The sequence below is a fragment of the Hippopotamus amphibius genome, chromosome 3 (genome assembly GCF_030028045.1).
Source record: "Hippopotamus amphibius kiboko isolate mHipAmp2 chromosome 3, mHipAmp2.hap2, whole genome shotgun sequence".
In the NCBI taxonomy this organism is placed as follows: Eukaryota; Metazoa; Chordata; class Mammalia; order Artiodactyla; family Hippopotamidae; genus Hippopotamus; species Hippopotamus amphibius.
The window spans coordinates 149,231,708-149,256,850 of record NC_080188.1 but is presented as its reverse complement, the minus strand read 5'-3'; the positions used below and the strand labels follow the sequence as shown (position 1 = coordinate 149,256,850).

At 35.7% G+C, this 25,143-nt stretch overlaps 1 protein-coding gene across 7 annotated transcripts in view; it reads right to left on the bottom strand.

The window, feature by feature from the left end:
- The window catches only part of AKT3 (AKT serine/threonine kinase 3), a 363,328-nt gene that overhangs the window by 189,931 nt on the left and 148,254 nt on the right, over nt 1–25,143 (bottom strand). For 2 of the 7 annotated variants that reach the window (XM_057728160.1, XM_057728158.1), the window contains exon 3: nt 20,764–20,879. The exons of the other annotated variants lie outside the window; for them this stretch is intronic. The gene's annotated coding sequence lies outside the window, so the exon portion shown is untranslated. The remainder of the gene's footprint in view (nt 1–20,763; nt 20,880–25,143) is intronic. 7 annotated transcript variants of the gene reach the window in all.

The following is a 25,143-nucleotide window of genomic DNA, read 5'->3' as shown; positions in this document are numbered from 1 at the left end:
GAGAAATGCAAGTCAAAGCCACAATGAGGTATCACCTCACACCAGTCTGAATGGCCATCATCACAAAGTCTGGAAACCACAAATGTTGGAGAGGGTGTGGAGAAAAGGGAACTCTCCTGCACTGTTGGTGGGACTGTAAGTTGGTACAGCCACTATGGAAAACAATTTGGAGGTTCCTTAAAAAACTACAAATAGAACTACCATATGATCCAGTCATCCCACTCCTGGGCATATACCCAAAGAAAACCATAATCCCAAAAGAAACTTGTACCATAATGTTTATTGCAGCATTATTTACAAAAGCCAGGATATGGAAGCAACCGAAATGCCCATCAACAGATGAATGGATACAGAAGATGTGGCATATATATACAATGGAATATTACTCAGCTATAAAAAGGGATGAGATGGAGCTATATGTCATGAGGTGGATAGAACTACAATCTGTCATATAGAGTGAAGTAAGTCAGAAAGAGGACAAATATTGTATGCTAACTCACATATACAGAATCTAAAAATGGTACTGATGAACTCAGTACAAGAACAAGGATGCAGATACAGAGAATGGACTGGAGAACTCGAGGTATGGGAGGGGGCGGGGGGTGAAGGGGAAACTGAGACGAAGCGAGAGAGTAGCACAGACATATATATACTACCAACTGTAAAATAGTCAGTGGGAAGTTGTTGTATAACAAAGGGAGTCCAACTAGAGGATGGAAGATGCCTTAGAGGACTGGGGCGGGGAGGGTGGGGGGGGGACTCGAGGGGGGGGAGTCAAGGAAGGGAGGGAATACGGGGATATGTGTATAAAAACAGATGATTGAACCTGGTGTACCCCCAAAAAAATAAAAAAATAAAAATAGATTAAAAAAAAAAAAGAAGAATAAGGTTGGAAGAGGATGCACTAGGGCTTTGAGAAAAGAGAAGATATATAATAGCCTTCTAGGAGCAAACAGACTAAGGAAATATCCATGACTGCTAAACACCATTAAGGGTCCAATGGAATTAAATGATTAAGAATTTAAAGTACCACCACGGGATCACAGTTGTATATTTTTCCCCACATATATTCAGCTACAGGTGCAGATGGGGAACACAAAGGATTGGATTTAAGCAAAGCTATAATTTAACTAAGTTTAACAATGCAAGAAAGTGAAATAGAATACAGGATTCAAGACAAGGGAGTGGTTTAGATAATGAACTAAGAAACTAAAAATGGCTAAGGAGGGAAGTGAGAACCTAGTGGTGCATGAAATAACGAAAAGGTAATAGAATCGATAGATCATAAAATCTACTGTTTCATAGTTAAGTACTTAACAATGTTATACACTTTTTGAAATATGAATGTTAAAAAATATCAGCACCTCTTTGGTGGTGCAGTGGTTAAGAATCTGCCTGCCAATGCAGGGGACTCGGGTTCAATCCCTGGGCTGGGAAGATTCCACATGCCACGAAGCAACTAAGCCCATGGGCCACAACTACTGAGCCTGTGATCCACAACTATTGAGCCCATGTGCCACAGCTACTGAAGCATGCATGCCTAAAGCCCATGCTCTGCAACAAGAGAAGCTACCACAAGAAGCTCGCGCACCACAACAAAGAGTAGCTCCTGCTTGCCACAACTAGGAAAGCCCGCAGGCAGCAACAAAGACCCAATGCAGACAATAAATAAATAAACAAATAAATTTATTTAAAAAAATCAACTACAGTATGCTAATTTACATTTTTTGTTTGAAATACAAAAGTTTTAAAATCCCAAAGGTATTATACCAATTTATACCAATAAAGCACCACATAATATCCACCAACTTATTCTGCCTATAAGGTACAGACTCAATCTGATTCTCTTTGAAGCCCATTGTTCCTTCCTGTTTCCTTCCTTAAAAATTCATATCAAGCTTCCAGCCAATGGTTCACTATACTGTTTTGCAGATGTTTAATTAATGTTAACTTGATGTCCTAGCTAAATGAGTTACTTAAAAGTTAGGAATTATGTGCACAACACTTCCTCACAGCACCTACAACAGTGATAGCACATAAGGGTACACAGTTAATACCTGATGACTGGGTAATTGACCTAAAGGCTTTTTTCGTTTGTTTGTTTCATTTTGTTTTGTTTGGTCATGCCTTGCAGCTTGCAGAATCTTAGTTCCCCAAGCAGGGATCATCGAAGCCATGCCCCCTACAGGGGAAGCACAGAGTTCTAACCCTGGACTGCCTGGGAATTCATGCCAAATGGCTTTTTTTTTTTAATTTATTTCTTTATTTATTGGCTGCGTTGGGTCTTCTTTGCTGCACACGGGCTTTCTCTAGTTGCTGCGAGTGAGGGCTATTCTTCATTGTGGTGAGCAGGCTCTTCATTGTGGTGCGCAGGCTCCTCATTGTAGTGGCTTCTCTTGTGGAGCACGGGCCCTAGGCAAGTGAGCTTCAATAGTTGTGGCACATGGGCCCAGTAGTTGTGGCTCACGGGCTCTAGAGCACAGGCTCAATAGTTGTGGCAAACAGGCTTAGTTGCTCCGTCGCATGTGGAATCTTCCCAGGGCAGGGCTCGAACCCGAGTCCCCTGCATTGGCAGGCGGATTCTTTACCACTGCACCACCTAGGAAGTCCTGCCAATTGGCTTTTAACATAAAGAATGGAGAACAGACACTTAAAAAGAGGGACAGTCCTAACAGAAATACTCGAGCGTGAACCACGGAGTAAAGGGAGATAGAAAGAACATAAAAGGAAAGAAAGAATGCCCAATCGAAGGTTCATCTATTTCAGTTTTACTTATGTTTTCCATTTTGGTGATGTCAAGGTAAGTAAGATAATAGACTTTAAAACTAGAATACCAGATTCAAATCTAGCCTCTGTCACACAGTACCAGCCGTGTCACCCTAGGCAAAGTATCTCTAAGCCCAAGGTTTCTCATCTTTAAAAGCATTATGAGGAATTAAACTGTAAAGGAAGCATATTTTCAACACTACACCTAAACAAAATTTAAATACTATAATCTAAAGAACTTCTTAATGCTATAAATGTAAAAGCTATTTAAAATACTACGAGATTCTAAGTGGTTACCAATTACTGCAATTTATGAAAAGGAAAATAAAAGTGATTAATTACCATTCCCAAGAAGACTACTAAAAAGTAATTGTTTAGAAAAGAATAAAAATTTGTATTTATGTATATAATTGTTTTGGAAAAATATTAAAATAATAATATAATGACACAGTAGTTATGCACAATGTGGTTGTTTTGATTAAATATGCTAAATATTCATGAACTCAACACATATATGAAATGCCAATTATGGGCCAAGCACTAGATTCTGGACATAATAAGTAAGAAAAATGAATAAGAAACTCTACAAGCTTACAGCACATACCAAGCTCTATTTTTAATCATTCTGTGTAATTATAAAGTAATATTTCACTAATGGTATAAAGGTTTTAATCAGGTCCTCCTGAAACTTCTAGTTCAACAAAAATGTTACATGTAACTATGGACATGAAGAAAAGAAATAAACCTACATGATTATAGATTTCAGTATGAAATACTCTATAAATACTTCTAAATAATACCCATTAGATTGAAACTATAGAACAGAGAAGTGGCTACCAAAAGCCAGTCTACAATGTTCAAGTAACAGTCGAGTCAACACCAGAAGAGGACATTCTAGCACAAGGCCTCAGGGTTTACTGTGTGCATAGAGAAATATAATTAAAGAACTGAATCCAAACTCCAAACAGCTAAAATTTAAATTACCATATTGAAAGAAGTGAGCCAGGACTTCCCTGGTGGGACAGTGGTTGGGAATCCACCTGCCAATGCAGGGGGCATGGGTTAGAGCCCTTGGCGGGGAAGATCCCACATGCCACGGAGCAATTAAGCCCGTATGCCACAACTATTGAGCCCGCACTCTAGAGTCTGCGAGCCACAACTATTGAGCCCACATGCTGCAACTACTGAAGCCCATGTGCCGAGAGCCCATGTTCCACAACAAGAGAAGCCACTGCAATGAGAAGCCCGTGTACCTCAACGAAAAGTAGCCCCTGCTTGCCACAACTAGAGAAAAGCCATGCACAACAACAAACACCCAACTCAGCCAATAGATAAATAAACAAATAAATAAATTTAAAAACAAACAAAAAAACCCAAAACACAAGTGAGCCAGTAAACAGAAACACATTGGGTTCTTTTACGTTAGCCCTAATATGGAAACATGAACACATTGTACAATTCTCTAAAACGAAGAAAAAGATGCCATGAAAGTTTTCAGAACATGGTGCATGTCTGAAAACACTTATTTTAAAGAAAATTCTTAAAAGGGACAGGGTTAATAAATAGATTGGCCAATACCTCTTTAGAAGAATATTTTCCTTTTTGTTATGTGAAGAATATTTTCCCTTTTGTTATGTGAATTGTCCTAACTCAAGGTAGGACAATTTGATGATTTTTAAGTAGAATTTTTGGACAGAGATTCTAAAAAGCTATTAACCAAATGATTATCTATGACTTCTGGAACAATTTAATACTCAGGAATAAAGCAAGCATTCTTAGATAAAATGTCAGGTAGCTAACTTTTATTAAATCATTACTCATGATTTTTTTTTCAAAAAATTTTTATTTTATATTGGAGTATAGCTGACTAACAATAAGTATTAGTTATAGGTATAGAGCAAACTGATTTAGTTATACCCATAAGGATACATTCTTTTCCAAATTCTTTTCCCACTTAGGTTATTACAGAATACTGAGCCAAGTTCCCTCTACTATATAGTAGGTCCTTGTTGGTTATCTATTTTAAACTTAGTATTGCGTACATGTCAATCCCAAACTCCCCATCTATCACTCACCCCACCCTATCCTTTCCCCCTGGTAACCATAAAATCATTCTCTAAGTCTGTGAATGTTTCTGTTTTATAAATAAGTTCATCGGTATCATTTTTTGTTAGATTCTGCAAGTAACTGGTATCATATATTTGACTCTTTCTGAATGATTTTCTTCACTTAGTGTAATAACCTCTGGGTCTGTCCATGTTGCTGCAAATGGCATTATTTCATTCTTTTTAATGGCTGAGTAATATTCCATTGTATATATGTACCTCATCTTCTTTACCCATTCATCTGTCAATGAACATTTAGGTTGCTTCCTTGTCTTGGCTATTGTAAACAGCATTGAAATGAACATTGGGGTGCATGAAACTTTAGAACCAGGGTTTCCTCTGGATATATACCCAGGAGTGGGATTGCTGGGTCATATGGTAGCTCCATTCTTAGTTTTTAAAGAAACCTCCATACTGTTCTCCCTAATGGTTGTACCAATTTACATTCCCATCAACAGTGTAGGAGGGTTCCTTTTTCTCCACACCCTCTGCCGCATTTATTGTTTGTAGAGTTTTTGATGATGAACAGTCTGACTGGTATGAGGTGATATCTCATTGTACTTTTGATTTGCATTTCTCTAACTCTTAGCAATGTTGAGAATCTTCTCATGTGCCTCCTGGCCATCTGTATTTATTCTTTGGAGAAATGTCTACTTAGGTCTTCTGCCTATTTTTTGATTGGGTTGGTTTTTTTGGTTTTGGGGGGTTTTTTTGTTTGTTTGTTTGATATTGTGCTGCATAAGCTGTTTGTAAATTTTGGAGATTAATGCTTTGTCAGTCACATCACTTGAAAATATTTTCTCTCATTCTGTGAGTTGTCTTTTAGTTTTGTTTACAGTTTGCTTTGCTGTGATAAAGCTTTTGAATATAATTAGGTCCCATTTATTTTTGTTTTTATTTCCATTACTCTGAGAGAAGAATCGAAAAAGCTTTTGCTGTGCTTTATGTCAAAGAGCTTATGGTTTCATCTAACAGTTTCACAGTATCAATTCTTACATTTAGGTCTTTAGCCCATTTTGAGTTTATTTTTGTGTATGGTGTTAAAGGATGTTCTAATTTCATTATTTTATATGCAGCTGTCCAGTTTTCCCAGCACTGTTTATTAAAGAGACTATCTTTTCTCCATTGTATAGTCTTGCCTCCTTTGTTGTAGACTGACCATAGGTGCACGTGTTTATTTCTGGGGTTCTTATCCTATTCCATTTACCTATATTTCTGTCTCTGTGCCAGTAACATACTGTTTTGATGACTGTGGCTTTGTAGTACAGTCTGAAGGAGGCTGATTCCTCCAGCTTCATTTTTCTTTCTCAAGATTGCTTTGGTGGGACTTCCCTGGTGGTCTAGTGGTTAAAACTCTGCACTCCCAATGCAGGGGGCCCAGGGTTCGACCCCTCATCAGGGAACTAGATCCCACATGCACCAACTAAAGATCCTGCATGCTGAAACAAAGATCCCAAGTGCTGCAACTAAAAAATATGCTTCATGTCACAGTGAATATCTTGCATGTGGCAACAAAGATCCCACATGCCGCAATTAAGACCCAGTGCAGCCAAAAAAAAAAAAAAAAAAGATTGCCTTGGCTATGCTGGGTCTTTTGTGTCTCCATACAAACTTTAACACGTTATCAACTGGGGCACTTTTGCAGGAACACCTATGGCTGGTGACTTGTTACGTAAGTGAATACTGAAACACCCCAATTTCTTATACCATTTTCAAGTTTTCCAGAGGATACTGAAATTTGCCAGATAGTGATCCAATCGATCAACTCCTTTCATATATTATACTCTAATGTAAAGTGGGCTTAGTTATCTGATGGCCAGTCCTCCTGTCTTCCTTTCCTATAGATGCTATGGAGGCATCATGAATAGTTGTCATGATGCAGACTAGCCTCTTGTCTTTCCATATAAGAAGCATCACTTCTCCCTTCTGTAATAATGTCATTTCTCCCCCTGTAGATTTTTAGATTTCTCCCTTAATTGGTTTGGTAGACCATGATTCTTTCTTATAGTCTCACAAACCTGGTTTTATTTTTAACAATATTTCAGATGTGGACACACTATTGTAATAATTGTCTTGGTAAATATGATGTCAAGATAAGGTGTAGGACCAATAATATTGTTTCTTGCAGTTTCTTTCCTTCACCTGAGTACATCTCAAGGTTGCATATATATTCAGTTTCAGTTTTGCTAACCAACCTGAACAAAATTCCGTAATTCATAAGTTTTCCAGGATTATAGGCTTTGAATCTGAGTCATCCTCTCCATTTTATCATCGCCTCACCAACTGACAGCTCTTGTATGGGTATATAAATTGACTGAAATTTTGGTAGAAAAGAATCAAAAAGAGGTTTACTTTTGAAATTCTGTCTGCAGGAAGTGGAGTTTCCAAGTTATCAGTAAAGTGAAGAAATGTCATTATTTGTTCAAACAATCTTCTTGTCATAACCTTTGAAAAGATAGGTGTCTCAAGTAAGGGATCAGTCGACTAACACTCTTTCCAGTGTGACTTTCTTATTTGTCACATAAAAATTATTAATTCAAGAAACTTCTTCATGTCACTATTGGTTACATCAGTACATTTTAAAGACTTATCACTTCTTATATGATTTTTCATTCTGTTGGTGATAAAAGTTTGAGAAGCAACCAACTCAAAAAAGTTGTCAAAAATTAACTCTGTTATTTCACTAACACTTTGCAGGTTATTACATTCATTAGTTATATCTGACACACCTGTAAAGTCTCCTAGTTTTTGTGAAATGTTGTCTTCAACCCACTCTTCTGTAAAAACAAAGGAGCATTCTCCAGCATCATGAGTTTCATTTCCACTTTCCAAATCAGAATCAATCACCAAGGTTTTTTGTCTTTTTGTCTAATATTCACATTGTCTGAATCAGAACTATATTCTGAAGAACTACCATCTTCTCCAGTATAGGTATATACACATAGTATATATGTCACTTGGACAATCAGAGAAGTTTCGGTGCATAAAATTCACCAAAAAATTCTCCTTCACTCAAAATTTTACGATGCATCATTTAAAAAAATTTTACAGTAATAAACTTGTGTTTTTACAAACAGAACTACCATATGATCCAGTAATCCCACTCCTGGGCATATACCCAAAGAAAACCATCATCCCAAAAGAAACATGTACTATAATGTTTATTACAGCACTATTTACAATAGCCAGGACATGGACGCAACCGAAATGCCCATCAACAAATGAATGGATAAAAAAGATGTGGCATATATATACAATGGAATATTACTCAGCTCTAAAAAGGGATGAGATGGAGCTACATGTAATGAGGTGGATAGACCTACAGTCTGTCATACAGAGTGAAGTAAGTCAGAAAGAGAAAGACAAATATTGTATGCTAACTCACATATACGGAATCTAAAAATGGTACTGATGAACTCAGTGACAAGAACAAGGACACAGATGCAGAGAATGAACTGGAGAACTCGAGGTTTGGGAGGGGGCGGGGGGTGAAGGGGAAGCTGAGACAAAGCGAGAGAGTAGCACAGACATATATATAGTACCAACTGTAAAACAGATACCTAGTGGGAAGTAGTTGTATAACAAAGGGAGTTCAACTTGAGGATGGAAGATGCCTTAGAGGACTGGGACAGGGAGGGTGGGGGGGACTCGAGGGAGGGTGGGGGGGCAGTTGAGGGAGGGAGGGAATATGGGGATATGTGTATAAAAACAGATGATTGAACTTGGTGTACCCCCCAAAAAATAATAAATAAATAAAATTAAAAATAAAAAATAAAAAAAAATAAACTTGTGTTTAAAATATATGCAAGGCTGGAAAAAAACCTATGGGAGCAAAATGTGAATGCTAATGACAATTGTAAGTTGTAAAATGAACCCTTCATCAATTTTAAGCTCTAACAACTTTGCACAGTGATGTTAGTTGTATCACTCTCTAAAAATGTACTGTACATCTCTGGTCAATAACACTTGGGTAAAAACAAATGTATTAATCTGTCTCCGGTAAATAATGTGTTAAGATTTCTTGTTCTAGTTCTGTAAAAAATGGTCATTTGATAGGGACTGCATTGACTCTGTAGATTGCCTTGGGTGTACAGACATTTTGACAATATTGGTTCTTCAAATCCAAGAGCATGGTATATCTTTCCATCTGTTTGTGTCATCTTTGATTTCTTTCATCAGCATATTACAGTTTTCGGTAAACAGGTCTTTTGCCTCCTTAGGTAAGTTTATTCCTAGATATTTTATTCTTTTGGATGTGATGGTAAATGGAGTTGTTTCCTTAATTTCTCTTTCTGATCATGTCATGTGCAAAGAGTGATAGTTTTACTTCTTTTCCTTTTATTTCTTTTTCTTCTCTGATTGCCATGGCTAGGACTTCCAAAACTATGTAGAATAAAAGTGGTGAGTGGACATCCTTGTCTTTTTCCTGACCTTAGTGGAAATGCTTTCAGCTTTTCACTGTTAAGTATAATGTCAGCTCTGGGTTTGTCATATATGAACTTTATTACGTTGAGATATGTTCCCTCTATGCCCACTTTCTGAAGAGTTTTTATCAAAAATGGGTATTGAATTTTGTCAAAAGCTTTCTCTGCATCTATTGAGATGATCATACGGTTTTTATTCTTCAATCTATTGCTGTGGTGTATCACACTGATTGATTTGCAGATATTGAAAACTCCTTGCATCTCTGGGATAAATTCCACTTGATCATGGTGCATGATCCTTTTAATGTATTGTTGGATTTAGACTGCTAGTATTTTGTTGAGAATTTTTACGTCTATGTTCATCACTGACACTGGCCTATAATTTTCTTTTTTTTGTGGTCTCTTTGTCAGATTTTGGTATCAGAGTGATGGTGGCCTCACAGAATGAATTTGGGAGTGTTCCTTCCTCTGCAATTTTTCAGAATAGTTTCAGAAAGACAGGTGTTAACTCCTCTCTAAATGTTTGATAGAATTTGCCTGTGAAGCCATCTGGTCCTGAACTTTTGTTTACCGGGAGTTTTTTAATCACTTCCAATTTTAGTACTTGTGATTGGTCTGTTCATAATTTCTATTTCTTCTTGGCTCAGTCTTAGGAGATTGTACTTTTCTAAGGATTTGTCTCTTTCTTCTAGGTTGTCCATTTTACTGGCATATAGTTGCTTGTAGTAGTCTCTTAACTCTTTGTATTTCTGTGGCAACCACTGTAACTTCTTTTTCATTTCTAATTTTATTGATTTGAGCCCTTTCCCTTTTTTTCTTGATGAGACTGACTAAAGGTCTATTAATTTCGTTTACTTTTTCAAAGATTCAGCTTTTAATTCCAGATTCCATTGATCTATTATTTTCTTTGTCTCTATTTCATTTATTTCTGCTCTGGTCCTTATGATTTCTTTCCTTCTACTAGCTTTGGGTTTTGTTTGTTCTTCTTTCTCTAGTTGCTTTAGGTGTAAGGTTAGGTTGGTTGCTTATTTGAGATTTTTCTTGTTTCCTGAGGTAAAAGTGTAGTTTATAAACTTCCCTCTTAGAACTGTTTTTGTTGTATCCCATGGGTTTTGGACCATCGTGCTTTTGTTTTGTCTCTAGGTATTCTGTGATTTTCTCTTTGATTTCTTCCGTGATCCATTGGTTGTTTAGTAGCATATTGTTTAGCCTCCACGTGTTTCTGTTTTTTTACACTTTTTTTTCCTTGTAGTTGATTTCTAATCTCATAGCATTGTGGTCAGAAAAGATGCTTAACACAATTTCAATTTTCTTGAATTTATCAAGGCTGACTTTGTGGCCCAGCATGTAATCAATCCTGGAGAATGTTCCATGTGCACTTGAGAAAAATGTGTATTCTGTTGTTTTGGGATAGAATGCTCTATAAATATCAGTTAAGTCCATCTGGTCTAATGTGTCATTTAAGACCTGTGTTTCCTTATTGATCTTAGGTCTGGATGACTTGCCTACTGATGAAAGTGGTTATTACTTACCCCCCCCCCCCCATTACTGTGTTACTGTCAATTTCTCCTTTTATGGCTGTTAGCATTTGCCTTAATATAGTGAGGTGCTCCTATGTTGGGTGCATATATAACGTTGTATCTTATTGGACTGGTCCCTTGATCACTATGTAGTATCCTTCTTTGTCTCTTGTATAATAAAATACAATCTATTTTGTCCGATATGAAGTATTGCTACTCCAGCTTTCTTCTGATTTCCAATTGCATGAAATGTCTTTTCCCATCCCCTTTCAGTCTGTATGTGTCCCTAGATATGAAGTGGGTCTCTTGTAGACAGCATATATATGTATGGATCTTGTTTTTGTATCCAATTGGCCAGTCTATGTATTGGGTGGAGCATTTAATCCACTTACATTTAAGGCAATTATCCATACGTTATGTTCTTATTGCCATTTCGTTAATTGTTTTGGCTTTGTTTTTGTAGATCTTTTTTCTTCCCTTCCTTTTTTGTTCTCTTCCCTTGTGAGCTGATGACTAATTTTGGCATTGTGTTTGGATCCCTTTTTCTTTTGTGTGCGTGTATCTATTGCAGATTTTTGGTCTGTGCTTACCATGAGGTTTTGATATAGCATTCTATATATAAACAAAATTGTTATCAGTTGATGGTCATTTAATTTCAAATGCATTTCCAGTCTCCTGCATTTGTGCTCTCCTCTTTTCAAAATTCCTGGTTTTGATATCATATTTGTGTGTGGATAACTTCCTACCTTTACTGTGTGTTTGCATTTACCAAAGAGCTCTTCCATTTGGAATTTTTTCATTTCTAGTTTTGGCCTTTTCTGCCTAGAGAAGTTCCTTTAGCATTTGTTGCAAAGCTGATTCGGTGGTGCTGAATTCTCTTAGCCTTTGCTTGTCTGTAAAGCTTTTGATTTCTCTGTCAAATCTGAATGAGAGCCTTGCTGGGTAGAATATGCTTAGTTGTAGGTTCTTACCTTTCATCACTTTAAACATACCATGCCACTCCATTCTGGTCTGCAGAGTTTCTGCTGAGAAATCAGCTAATAATCTTATAGAGATTCCCTTGTTGCTTTCTCCTTGTTGCTTTTCATATTTTTTGTCTTTAATTTTTGTCAGTTTGATTACTACATATCTTGGCATATTCCTCCTTGGGTTTACCCTGCCTGGGACTTTCAGCACTTCCTGGACTTGGGTGACTGTTTCCTTTCCCATGTTAGGGAAATTTTCAGCTATTACCACTTTCAGTATTTTCTCAGGTCCTTTCTCTCTCTCTTCTCCTTCTGGGAGCCCTATAATGCAAATGTTGGTGCATCTGACATTGTCCCAGAGGTCTCTCAGACTGTCTTCATTTCTTTTCATTCTTTTTCCTTATTCTTTTCCATAGCAGTGATTTCCACCATTTTGTCTTCCAGTTTACTTATCCATTTCTCTGCTTCACTTATTCTGCTGCTGATTACTTCCAGTGCATTTTTTATTTCAGATATTGTATTGTTCATTTCTGTATGTTTGTTCTTTAATTCTTCTAGGCCTTTGTTAAATATTTCTCTATCTTCTCAATCTGTGCCTCTATTCTTTTATTATCTTGAATCATCTTTACTATCATTATTCTGATTTTTTTTTAGGGTAGATGATATTTTTCAATAAAGTTTTTGTTACACCAGTATTTAAATTAGATGCATATACTAGCTACAGTCACCTGACCAAGATGAACTATAAGCTGAATTTCAAACATTTTATTTACTCTTAGACCACTCTGAACCACTGACGACCACATTTATTCAAAGCTGTAATTACTCTGCAAACCTAAAAGTCAAATAAATAGTGGAACTACAAGATGCCAGATAAAGAAAATACATGCCAAAAATAAATTTTTGAATATCACCTGTTCAGATTTTATTTAAAAGATTAGGGTTTCATTTCAAACTCTTTAACCCTTTAAATGCTAACTATATTCTTTTAAAAGTAATTCTACTAATGTCCAATGTGAAAAACAAAGGCATAATAATAGATTATATTTATAATTAAATCACAAAATTACATAATGCTGTGAGTTATAATGCCCATAAAGAGAGTTTATTTTTAAGGCCCCAGATATAAGGCTATTACAGACATTCTTTAAAAGAGGGAAAAAACATTTCTTTCTTTTATTTAAAGATTTTACTATCCAGGAAGCAAAAAAGCATAGCACCTAATTAAGACAACACATCAATCTTAAAGAGATTTATTCATTCCACTGAGAGGAAGATAGCTTAGGTGTGGCACGTACCCTGGTAGAGAGCAAGGTCATTAGAGGATATGTGTACTGCAATCACTATGTGCCAGGCACTGCACCCATTAGAGGTTTCTAAATGTTTTTCATCTGAAGGCCAAAACTAAGAGCTGTTATGTTATTAGCGTCCACATTATAAATGAGTGAATTGATACTGAAACTAAATAACTTGCTCACAAACACACAGCTTGTAAGTAACTTATAAGAATTTACCCCCCAGGTCTATCTGAATCCATATTCCATGCTCGTCTGGAGAGAATATACTGCTAGGAAAACTGCCTTTAAAAAATCAGTAATCATCTGCAGAAAAAAGGCCTATCTGTTTCCTCCTCTGTGCTTTCCCAATACCTTGACTATTCTCCCTTCTGTGACATCTTTTCTCCTACAAAGAAATCCAGGATAATTTTCATCTGATAACAATGTTTGAAGCAGGAGGGGGTCCCCAATGTGTTTACTCCTGGCTCTGAACACACCATAGGGATGGTTAGGGATGAGGATTACCCTTAGTAGGATCCTGATCCTGGCACTTTTTGTTTCTCCAAGCATGCATGTAGGGGAAAGATGGATTCAAATGAGAAGCAGAAGGGAAAGAACACAGCAAGGAGGGCAGCAGAGCCTCCTCTGGGTCTCACACCCTGCAATACCATTATAAAGCTAGCAATAATAAAATTTTCAATTATTAACGATAGAAAAGTGATTCCCAAAACTACACTGGTCCAGCTGCATGTTTATAGCTGTTTGGGTCTGAATCATTTACCTATTACCCAGAGTCAACATATCCTTCTCCATATAGGGAAATAGAAGGGGAAAGAAAAGAAGTTCTCACATTTTATTTCATAACATACAAAACTCTATAAAAGAGAGGAGTAAGATTGGGTTACTAACATTACGTTCTACTCTAAAAGATGGTTTCACTTTATGATATATATATTTCAAATTCTGACAGTTTAATCATCACAAACTTTACTACTTTGGTTTTAACATGGGATACTACTACTTGTGGATTTAAATTGTATTTGAAATGACAGCATGTTAATATGAAATTCTCTTAATATGTTTTTTATTTAATGAATAGGGTCACCACAGATACCATTTACCAAAAGTACATTTAGAGCCAACACTTTCCCCATCAACATATCTCCATTTTGTGGTTCACCATATGCTGCTTCTAATTAAACAAACACTTCAAGAGTCTTCTAAAACAACTGTTCTCTGCATACCCTCTGCATACTTGAAATTTCAGGTTAAAATACACTGTGGTCTCTGTGGGACAATGATTAAGATAAGGAAAATGACATGAAGCATTTCCTAACAGAGTTGCAAGAGTCATGCAAACATCTAATATACCATTAGGTAAGCTACTTTTTGGTTCTATTTTTTGTTTATTTTGCAATAGAATAGCCATGAGAGTTCAGTAAGCTACTTTCTCTACTTACCTATATGTATGAAAATTTGTATGATAAGAAGTCAAAAATAGAAACTCCCTCTGAAATAATATTAGATTCTTTCCTCAAAGTATGTACCAACAATGTCCAAGGAAATTATTTTTTTAAATATAAAATGTACATTTGAATACCTAAAATAAAGACCTTTCTAGGGAATGAAACTCACTGAACACAAGTTAAACTTCAGAATATTTCATTGGGCAATGAAGTTTAAAGGCATCACTACTAGAATAATCAATTTATTTTGTATCAACTCTAATTTACAATTTAAATACCTCAAGCTTCCACATATCAATGTGACAATTCCCACTCATCTTCATAGTAGCTTAGCAATGCATACCAGGGTGAACAAATAATAAATACACACATAGAGCAAGATGCACACATACTGAATACTGCTTTGCCCCCCTTTAAAAGCCATTATTTACAAGAGTGGCTTTTGATACATATTCCTTAACCGTTTAGCTAAGTTGTGGTTTCTACCAGTCTCTTGAAATCTCCTTCTCATCAAATATATTTTCCTTTTTCTCATTTTCATTTCTTTGCTGCCTCTGATGCTCTTGGCTTCCTACCTGTGAGTCATTCTCCCAGGCCCCCATGACACAGAGTTGCCTAATATTACCTGCAACTCTCTGACCATTCATTAATCTTCTTTCTTAGGGCCTCTTCCTTAGAATTGAGCTGCTCCCTTATGCTGAGAACTCTGTGTTACGCTTTTCTTTTCTAGTAATTTTATCCTTAGTAGATTCTGACATACATTAAACAAATATTTATTGTGTCATGCTCAGTATGCCTGACAACAACTGAGGCACTGGAAAAGCAGTGAACAAAACAAAGCTTATATTTTACTGAGGAGATAAGTGGTCAAGCAATAAACAAGCAAAACAATTTATAACATAATAGGTGCCAATAAGTACTATGAAGAACAATCATGCAGGGCAACAAGTTAAAATGGCAAGGAAGGTGGTACATTTGTAGAAAGACAAGTTAGAAAGGGTATCTCTTAATGAAATGGGCAACCAATGCAGATATCTGTAGGAAGAGTGATCTCAGTTGATGGAACAGTAAGAGCAAATACCCACAATTGGAGAGAGCCCACAGACATGTCTGAGAGATGGCAAGTCCAGTGTGACTGGAGTAAAGTAAATTCTGGGTATGGTAGGAGATGAGATCAAAAAAGACCTTCAGTGACCTGGTAAGGACTTTGCATGTCACTCTGGAAAGTCTCTCTCATGGCTCATCCACAATTATCACCTGACACGTGATGACTCGCAAACCTGCACCTCTAGCGCCAGCCTTTCCATCAAGCTCCATTTCCATATGGCAATACTGGCAGCTCTCTTTTGAGGACCTATTATTTCCTCATTCTCAACATATCTAAAAGAATGGTTTTTTTTTTTTTTTTAATCTTCCAAACTGAAAATTACCACATCAACACACTCTTTCTATTCATTTTATTTCTGCATCATCTTCCTAATCATCCAAGAACCACATCCTCAGTCATCTTTGATTCTCTTTCAACCCATGGCTTAGCCTGCAATATTCACTGTCACAGTTCTTTTGTAATGCCCTTTGACCCATCCCTTCTTTTTACTGCTAACACCCAACCAGAGACTTTATTACCAAAATCTGGATCCCTGAAATGGCCTCCCAAATGGTCTCCCTTTCTTCAGCCTTCTCTCCCTGTCCAAGTTGTCCTACATACTATTAGCCTGATTAGTCTTACTCAAACTCTTATTAAAAAAGTTTCAACCACAGTCATAAACATGTCTCTGGGTCTTTATAACAGTACAAAAATAATTTATAATCTAGTTTAACTGATGCACTGCAAGCCAAATGAACAGCATATGTTGGAATAATCAGCTCATTCATCTCTAGCAGAACAGAAAAAAATCTCATCTTTGCCAATTTAGGTCAATAGGGAAACTATGCTTTCCATTATATATTTCTCCAAAATTCATTTTTTTTCAATAATTAACTACTAAGTCTTTATTTTAGCATATTATTAGCAGCTTAACCACAACATTAAGATATTACATGCATCATTCCTCACTTAATTCTCCCAATAAAGTTCTAAAGTATTTTCATCATTTTCATTTCACAAATAAGAAAATGAAAGCTGTTTGATTTTTAAGTCACTTGTTCAAAATCATCAAGTCTTTAAGACTGTAAAGCTGAGTCTCTAATTAAGGTTTTTTAGCTCTAAATTCTTGGATCTTCTTAGTATGTCACACACTGTTTTAGGAATGTTAGCTGCTTATAAGAGAGGAAGTAAAGTTTTATTTATTTATAACAAGCTTTATTTATATACTTCATTTTCAAGTTTCCTGCACTACTAAAGTGATAGAAATGTGATATGCAGAGTACTGAAACAGTTTTCCCCCAAAGAAAACTGACCAAACTTTCACTGGAAAAATGCCTTTCTGTCAATATTAGGTTACTGATACAAAGTTGAGAGTACATTTGAAATATTTATTGACCAAAATGTTAAAAACCTAACATGAATTAACTAGAGTTGTTGGAATCAGAACTTGTTCAGGTTTGTCAATCTAAGCTAACCTTGTTGATTCCTTAGTCATAAAACAATCTAGGTATAAGAACAGAGAGTCATTAGCAGGAAAACAATAGAAATGTTAAGTTCCTAAAGGCACAGAAATCCCACAGAATTTAAGAGGTAACAGTAGATCTGTAAATAAGACAGTTTAACAAAAACATTTTAACAAAATGTCCCATTTCCATAAGGTGATTATAAAGCTCAAAGGAAGCAATGCATATGAAATAATGCTATAAAGAAAGAATTATATATTTTAATTATTTTATAAGAATATCCTATAGAGACAGAAACTTCATCAGTTTGCTTTTGGAAGCAATAACTGTTGCTGGTTGGATGATTCAATTAGCATGAACTATTCTGGCATGTTTCAAAAGCACTGCCATTTTAAAACATAAAAAATGTCTAAAAATGCAACCATAGTAATAGTGCACGGGTTGGGGGTGAGGGAGAAAGACAATGACAAATTGGTCCAAAAGGACACTGAGACTTCATAGTTGGAAGACCATTGTGCTGACAATTAGTAACAGGAAGCAGAGCACAAAACAAATGAATGAAAAAAGCTGAACTTGCAATGAAAGACCTTATTATAGTGCAGAAACATTATTGTAATAAAGGGGCAATGTACTCTCCTCCATAAAACTTTCAAACAAGCACCCTTGCCTCTTTTTTCATTCTCTGCATTTCATTTTTTCATTAGCATCTGCTTGATTATGTATTATTTCCAGCCCAAAAGAATGCCTCTCTATCCTTCCTAAATTCCAAGGCTTAAAGGTCCTTCCCCTCACTGTGGCCTTGAGCCTCAATTAACTTTACTCAAAATATAACAAATGCTTTAAAATAACACAAAGATATAGGGGAAAAAAACAGAAAGGCAGTGATTTAGTATATAATTGCAGCGAGATAAAAAATGTGTCCCTCAAATCTAATTTGTTAAAAATGCAATGATCATATAATTTGTACTAATATCCAGACGATTCTGTCTCTAAAAATTAGTGTTTCTCTTATGACTTCTTTGATATAATTAGAAGAGGAAAGCTGAAATCTTCACCTACTAGAGTAAATTCTCTACATTAAGCTTCAGTTTCCTTAAATGGAAATATCCAAAAGCTCTGAAATATATTTTCATATACTAGTTCAGAATGACAAGATTTGATCGATGACACTAACACATAATCTAGTCTAGAGGCATGGAAAGCCCACACCTTCTGAACTGCCTGTGCTAGAAAACCTCTTACCTCAAGACCCTACAGCAGCCAGAGATGTTTTAGTTAAGCAGTGGTGTGAAAAAAGCACTGGCCTTGACACCTGAAAGCTGTGGGTTTAGCTTTCATTTCCAAAGCTTACTAGATACATAACCACTGGCAAATGCTATAAGCCCAGTTTCCCCAGCTGTGAAATACAGATATTACGTATCCTGCAAAAATGTCAGCAGGACTAATAATATACATATAAAGTACATAGCACACGGGTGCTCAACAAGTGGCAATTATTATTATTATTACTTCTCAGTAGACTGGATGTTCCAAGAAATTATTATCTGCTGCTGATAGGCAAATCATTGACTTCTAGAAGAAAAGGCTTTTACAGATTCTTCATTCCAACTCATTCGCATCACAGAGGATAAAACACCACAGTGGTGAAGTATCTGACCCAATATTACATAATAAATTTCTATCAAATAGTCAGCCACCTGGCTACCATCTCCATGCTCGTCCCTCTGCTATAGCATAAATAAGTATCACAGTTACAAAAAATATACCTCTTGAGAACAATGAGAATCTGCTATTAACCTACTGTTAATAATACTTGACATATTGCGAAGTTTTTGTGGTACTGAACACACATTACTTGAAGAGAGTTGTCATCTCTGAACCTTATTTATGATTAAATGCATTCAAGCCTGGTGTGAGACAGTCCAGAATCCAAATCATAGTTAGTACCCCCATGAACTTGCTTTGAGATTCTAGGAAAGTTTCTTAATCTCTCTAAGGTCTCAGCTGCACTTTAGTTTGGTTTTTTTAAAGTAATGTTTATTTCAAGTTTTTCCTGTCATGTTCCTGTAAATAAGGTACCTCATACACAGTAGACGCTTAAAGAACATTAGTTCTCTTCCTTTACTTCCTTAAGTCTCTGTTAATTTCATATGTATTAGTTATAAGTAAGATGGGATTAAAGCAGCAAATATAACGGGCATATTTTTCACTTTACAAATTTTTTTGGATTTTTTTGGCCACACCGCACGGCCTGTGGGATCTTAGTTCCCTGACCAGGGCAGTGAAAGGGCAGAGTCCTAACCACTGGACCACTAGGGAATTCCCTAATTTACAATTTTTAAAATTAATTACACATAAACCTCTAATTTCTAGAAAAAAATTTAAGTTAAAAAATAAATATTAAACAAATAAGTAGGTTTTATCCACATTTAACTTAACCAAAAATAATCTATAAAAGTAACCAGGTCATAAATGAGTATACTCAGAAAAGTGTGTAAAAAGAATTATTTTTACTCTTCAGATATGGAAGGGTATCATAGAGGAAAATTCTAGGATCAGTAATAAGATAAAACAACCGTACAAAGATCCTCAGCAGTGAAGGCTAGCTGAGTGTTATACACTCAGTAAAATTTTATATGAAAAACTTAAGTATACTGACCTATTAATAATCAATTAAAAATTTTAAAATTACATGAAAATCCACCATAGCTGCTTATTACACACAGGCTGTCGGTGGTGATCCTCCCACCCCACACCCACTACTCACTCCCTATTCACGTCACCTCAGCTCTCTTACATAAATAAGTTGGGTTAAAAAGAAATAAACAGATAGATGGTGTACCCCTTTCCAAACTAAAAGCTACAGTTCAAAATATTTTTAGATAAAGAAAAAAATATTGACTTTAAAATGATATCTTTATAAAATAGAACATTCATCTGCATCAGTAAAATTATTTTATATTCTACCAGGAGAGAATATGAATAGCAATGTTACTACAGAAACTGCAAGTAAAATGCCAGGTAAGCAAACAGGGGATCTAATGCCTAACTCTGACACTGAGAAAACAAAGTATCTGGTATGATTATGGCATTCTGCTACATATTTCAAGTGACATTTATTCCTATCATTTAGCCTTCTTTCTCCTTTGATATTTTTCACTCTATACAGGGATAAAGAAATAGCATACCATCTGGAGCTTTCACTCATATCTGAGGATTTCATACCCATTTAAATTAACAATAAGAGATTCAGCCGAAGTTTCTTAGAAATAATTTTTTCAAACTATTGCCATTCCTGTTACCTGGAATATATGTCATCTTTCGAAATCTTACTGTTTCTCCAAACAATCTCAGTTTCCAATGAAGCTTTTCTTGATGATCTAGTCTTAATGATACCTCCCTTTCCTGAACTCTTACTGAATATATTAATTACAAACTTACTTCAGAAGTGAACCATCAAAATACCAATCCAAAGGTTTGTGGCATATTTTTGCCACTAGATTATACATTCTTTAAATTCAATGGCTATAACGTGTAGATTAATGAAATGAATGCAGGCTTCAAGGTTAGCATTCTGTTAGACCCAGGCTGAAATTCTGGCTCTGTCATTTGCCAGATAAGTGACCTAAAGCAAGTCACATAATGTCTCTCCTCTGTCAGTCTCTTTAAAATGGAGAACATAATACTTACCTCAGAATGTTGTTGTGAAGATTAAATGAGATAACATGTGAAAGGGCCTGGCACATAGTAATGCTCAAAGAAAGGTTGGTTTCCTTCCTTATTTCCTTCTTTTTTTCCCTCAGTACCTGGTACAATGTTGAGAACACAATAAACCCTCAATAAAACTTTCTAAATGTTCACTTGAACTTAGATTTCCTAAAAATATGTTTAATTATTAATTGTGATAACTCCTATGTTTCCAAATTGTGTTACTTTAAATCATTTGCACACAAGGTAGGAAATTTCAAAACAAGTGTGTGAGGTTGTTACTCAGGATGATGAGAAAAGGAGGTAAAGAAAGGAGTCAAAGGTAAAAGTATTTAAGAACAATTCACTGAAAATTATTACATGTATGGTATTCTTTATCTTCGGATAAGTGAGAGGTGATTGCTGACCTTAGGGAACGTTGAATGAGAGGGCGGGAAGGAAGGAAGGGAGGGAGCAAGGCAGACAGAGAAGGAGGAAGAGGAGGAGGGAGGAAGGGAAAAAGAAAAGGATGAAGGAAGACAGGAAGGAAGGTTGGTTCTGTTGGGATCTCTTTTACATCCTCACACTAATGGAAGCTACTGAAGCTGATCACTCCTTGCCTGCCTTCCCCTAAAAACAATCCCCACTGCATACTCCACCTTATAAAAATGTAATTATCTAATGGAAGAACCAAATTAATTTAAAATTTTCCCTCAGTGGATGGTAACCAAAGGATCCTCTTAGAACAGTCAGAAAGATATTTGAGGATATTATTACTTTTATTAAAAAACAAAACAACTTCTGACTAAAACTTCCAATTAAAGAATTTGGTCTGAACCCAGTTCCTCTGAAGTCGATCCAAATGGTGCTGTCCTTTCAAAGGCAGTGATGTCGTCTTCGTTTTCCAGAAGGAGGCCATGGCATGGTTTAGGGGTCTAGCTCATGTTGTTCTGTTATAAGAAAGACTAGCCTCTACAGACAAAGTCTTTGGCATTAAATAAAACTGAGACTTTTCCCCAAATCAAACAAGAGCAACTGGTATCAACTTCAACCTTGTTGTAGACAGGTTCTACTTAAAACTTGTAATGGAATTTAAAGAAAACTCAGTAGAGTAGTTTCCACCCTACTCCAATGTAATTTAGCTGCAGAGGGGAAAATGGCTGCCATTTAACTCAATGAAGCAAATATCACTGAGCATATTCTATCTTATGTTATTACTTTTATTTGTATAGCATTTATAATTTACAAAGTGTTTTCATATACACCAAATCTCATTTAACCCTCACCATAATCCTGACAAGTAGATAACCTCACTGTAAAGATGAGAAAAATGAAGAACATAAAAGTTACGTGATTTGCCCAAAGGTCACACATCTAGTAAAGTAGCAGAACCAAGACTCAAACTTAGGTCTTCTGACTCCAAGTCCAGTGATCTTCCAATATACCAGATCTTATAATAGATGTTATAGGAAAATTTTTAAATGAGTATACACAGTGACTGTGCTCTGGAAGTTTATCATTTTCCTTGATTCTACTTAAGATCCCATACTGTGTTATATTCTGATGAATAGGGCTGAGATGGTAAAGACTACTACTAAACAGATTAGCTCTAGAGTAAATCAGAGAAGAGGAGTGAGAGATTGTGAAAGCTACTCAGGAAAATACAGGCTCTAACCAAAATCTGAGCAGGTCACCTGAGATGATCTAATAGGAAACTCAAATGATACACACATAAATTGGTGTTTACAAAGGACATATAACTGATGAAATCTTTCAGAGATACAGAGGGTTGTTCTCACATGTAGGAGCTGGATTTGAAACTCTCAACTACCATAGTCATATCCGTTAAAATGGGATTACACATTTTCTTTTGTGCACATTTGTTGTACAATGTAGATAAAAGGAGGAAAGAGTAGAAATTTGGTGGAAAAAGTTTTTTCCTATCAGATTGAAGTGTGATTTGAATGAGAGGAAAAAAATATGTGACTAAATATGGCATTATTACTCTCTAAAATTGTCTAAGAATTATCTCCTTTTAAAGTGATTTTTTAAAGGGTTCTCTCCATTCCCAATTCCAAATTTGGTTTATGGGTTATATTTTGCAAATATATGAATATAGTACCACCCATAAAAATGAAGGAGGAGAAGAAATTTTGATTAAATTTACAATAATTCACTTAAATTTTAAGTAAGACATTTCTTACAGTGAGACAGATGCACCTAGTACCAGATATAACTGTCTATCTTCCTAAAAATTTGAACACAATTAGAGGAAATAAAGCACCAAATCTTCAAATGATCAAGTCCATAAAATGGTCTAAAAATCATTCAAAACAAAAACAGGGTAAGGAATTCCACATGCAATTGAACCTAATAAAATCTAGCAATTTATGCCCCCAAAAATGTATGGAACTTTGAAGAGTAAAAGAAGAAAAAAGGAATACTTAAATATACACAGTATAAACATAAATATGAAAAACAATCATCTTTCATTTGTGAAAATGGAGAAAATTTAAGATTTTTCTAAGCAAAATGGTATTTACAAAGGATGATTTTTTTTCTGAAGATGAATCCTATGCATTGCTTCCAAATACTCCAGAGAGGAGAATACTTGAAGGCCAAGAGATCTCTCAAGAGACTATCAAAATAATCCAGGGGGGAACTGATGAAGAACTGAACTAGGACAACAGCAGTGAGACTGGAAAGTAGGGAAAACAAGACAGTACCTTGCTGACGGATTCATTGTGGGAAGAGAAAGAGAACTATTGGTCTATGGATGAATGCCTTCTACTGCACACTATAACCATACAGGTTCTTTTTTAATCAAATACTGATTTGGATACCTAATGCTCAAAAGCTTCTAATGGCTTCCAATGGGTTTCCATTAAAAACATCAAACTGGTAGTCAAGATCTTTCACAATCTGATTACAATTTATCTAATCTTAATGTTTTTTTCCTCCAACAAAATTTCTCTAATCATCTACCATGTTGCCTATACTATTCACAAACAAGCTTCTCCTTAATTCCACACTTCATGCTTGCTTATGTTGTTAATCTCACTGAGAAAGTCTTCCATCTTCCAAAAACCTAAATATCACCTGTCCTTCTGGGCTCGTTCTGGGCTCGTGTTAACCGTATCTCATGCATAAATTCTTATCTAGTCATCCTACCTTATCTTTACCTAGTCTCTCAACTTCTACAGCATTTATTTTCTATAAAATTCATCTCATTTTTCCTCCTGTTGCTATATGCTCTATTCAAATATGTTCCAGAGTCAATGATAAATTTCTACATACAAAAACTGTATTTTATAACTCCTTTTAGTATCTAGTATGGTTCTCATGATCAACAAGCCCTTTAAAAGTAAGCTATTCTGATCTCTCATAATCCTTGCATATTTATATAGTATAGGGTTATTCTAGATTTACAGGATTGCTTTTCTAGATTGCAGATTGTTTTCTAGTACATGTGATGTAAGACTAAGAATCAAGTAATAAGCTATTTTGCTATCTCCATAACAACCACAAAGAAAGCATTAGTAGAAGTCAATTGATTTGTCTGCACATTTACAATCTCTGAGTCTAATATTATTCAGAGGTAAAAATGGTTTCTGGTAGGTTTAAGTCCCATAATTCCCTTACTTTCTTTCAAAGAAAAGAAGAAAAACAGGTTAGTGAAAGTGCCATTTCACTCTTAAAATTGGCCTAAGAAATGCAGACTGACCAATTTCTTTTCTTAAAAGAGATAGAAAAAGGTCAGAGAGGAAAGGCATATTATATTCTCAGAGTGGGCCAGTATTTGCAACATAGAATAAGGTACAATTGTAGTAGGTGCCCCTGGGGACAGAGGCCGGCACTTCTCCTTTCCTGCCACTGTGAGGAGGAAGGATTAGATCAAAAGTAGGATGAGCCTCAAGACATGGGAAAATGTTCAAATTCTCCACTGAGCAATTGCTTCCACTTCTGAGATGAGCTAATAACTGTCAAAATGTCAGAGCCATGACTACTAACTGGGTAGACAAGCTATTGTGCTCAATGTACCTTGAAAATAGCTTTACAACAATGTTTGTATGTATCCTATGTTATTTTTCAGTCAAAATGTAGTTTCCTAAGCAAAGATAAATCTCAATCTACAATTAGTACTTTACCTAACCATAATTCTGATTAGAGATATAATTTTCTTTAAAAAAAATATTCTTTTACTTACATTTCTATAGTATTATATTTAGAAGGCAACTTCACATATAGTTCATATTTGATCCACTCAAAAAAAGGATAAAGGTCAAATACTGTTATCCACATTTTATATGTGTTGGAGAGTTTACAATCTGTATGCCAAAGGATATTTAACAATTTAAGAGTTGCCATCTGACCCAAAATCAG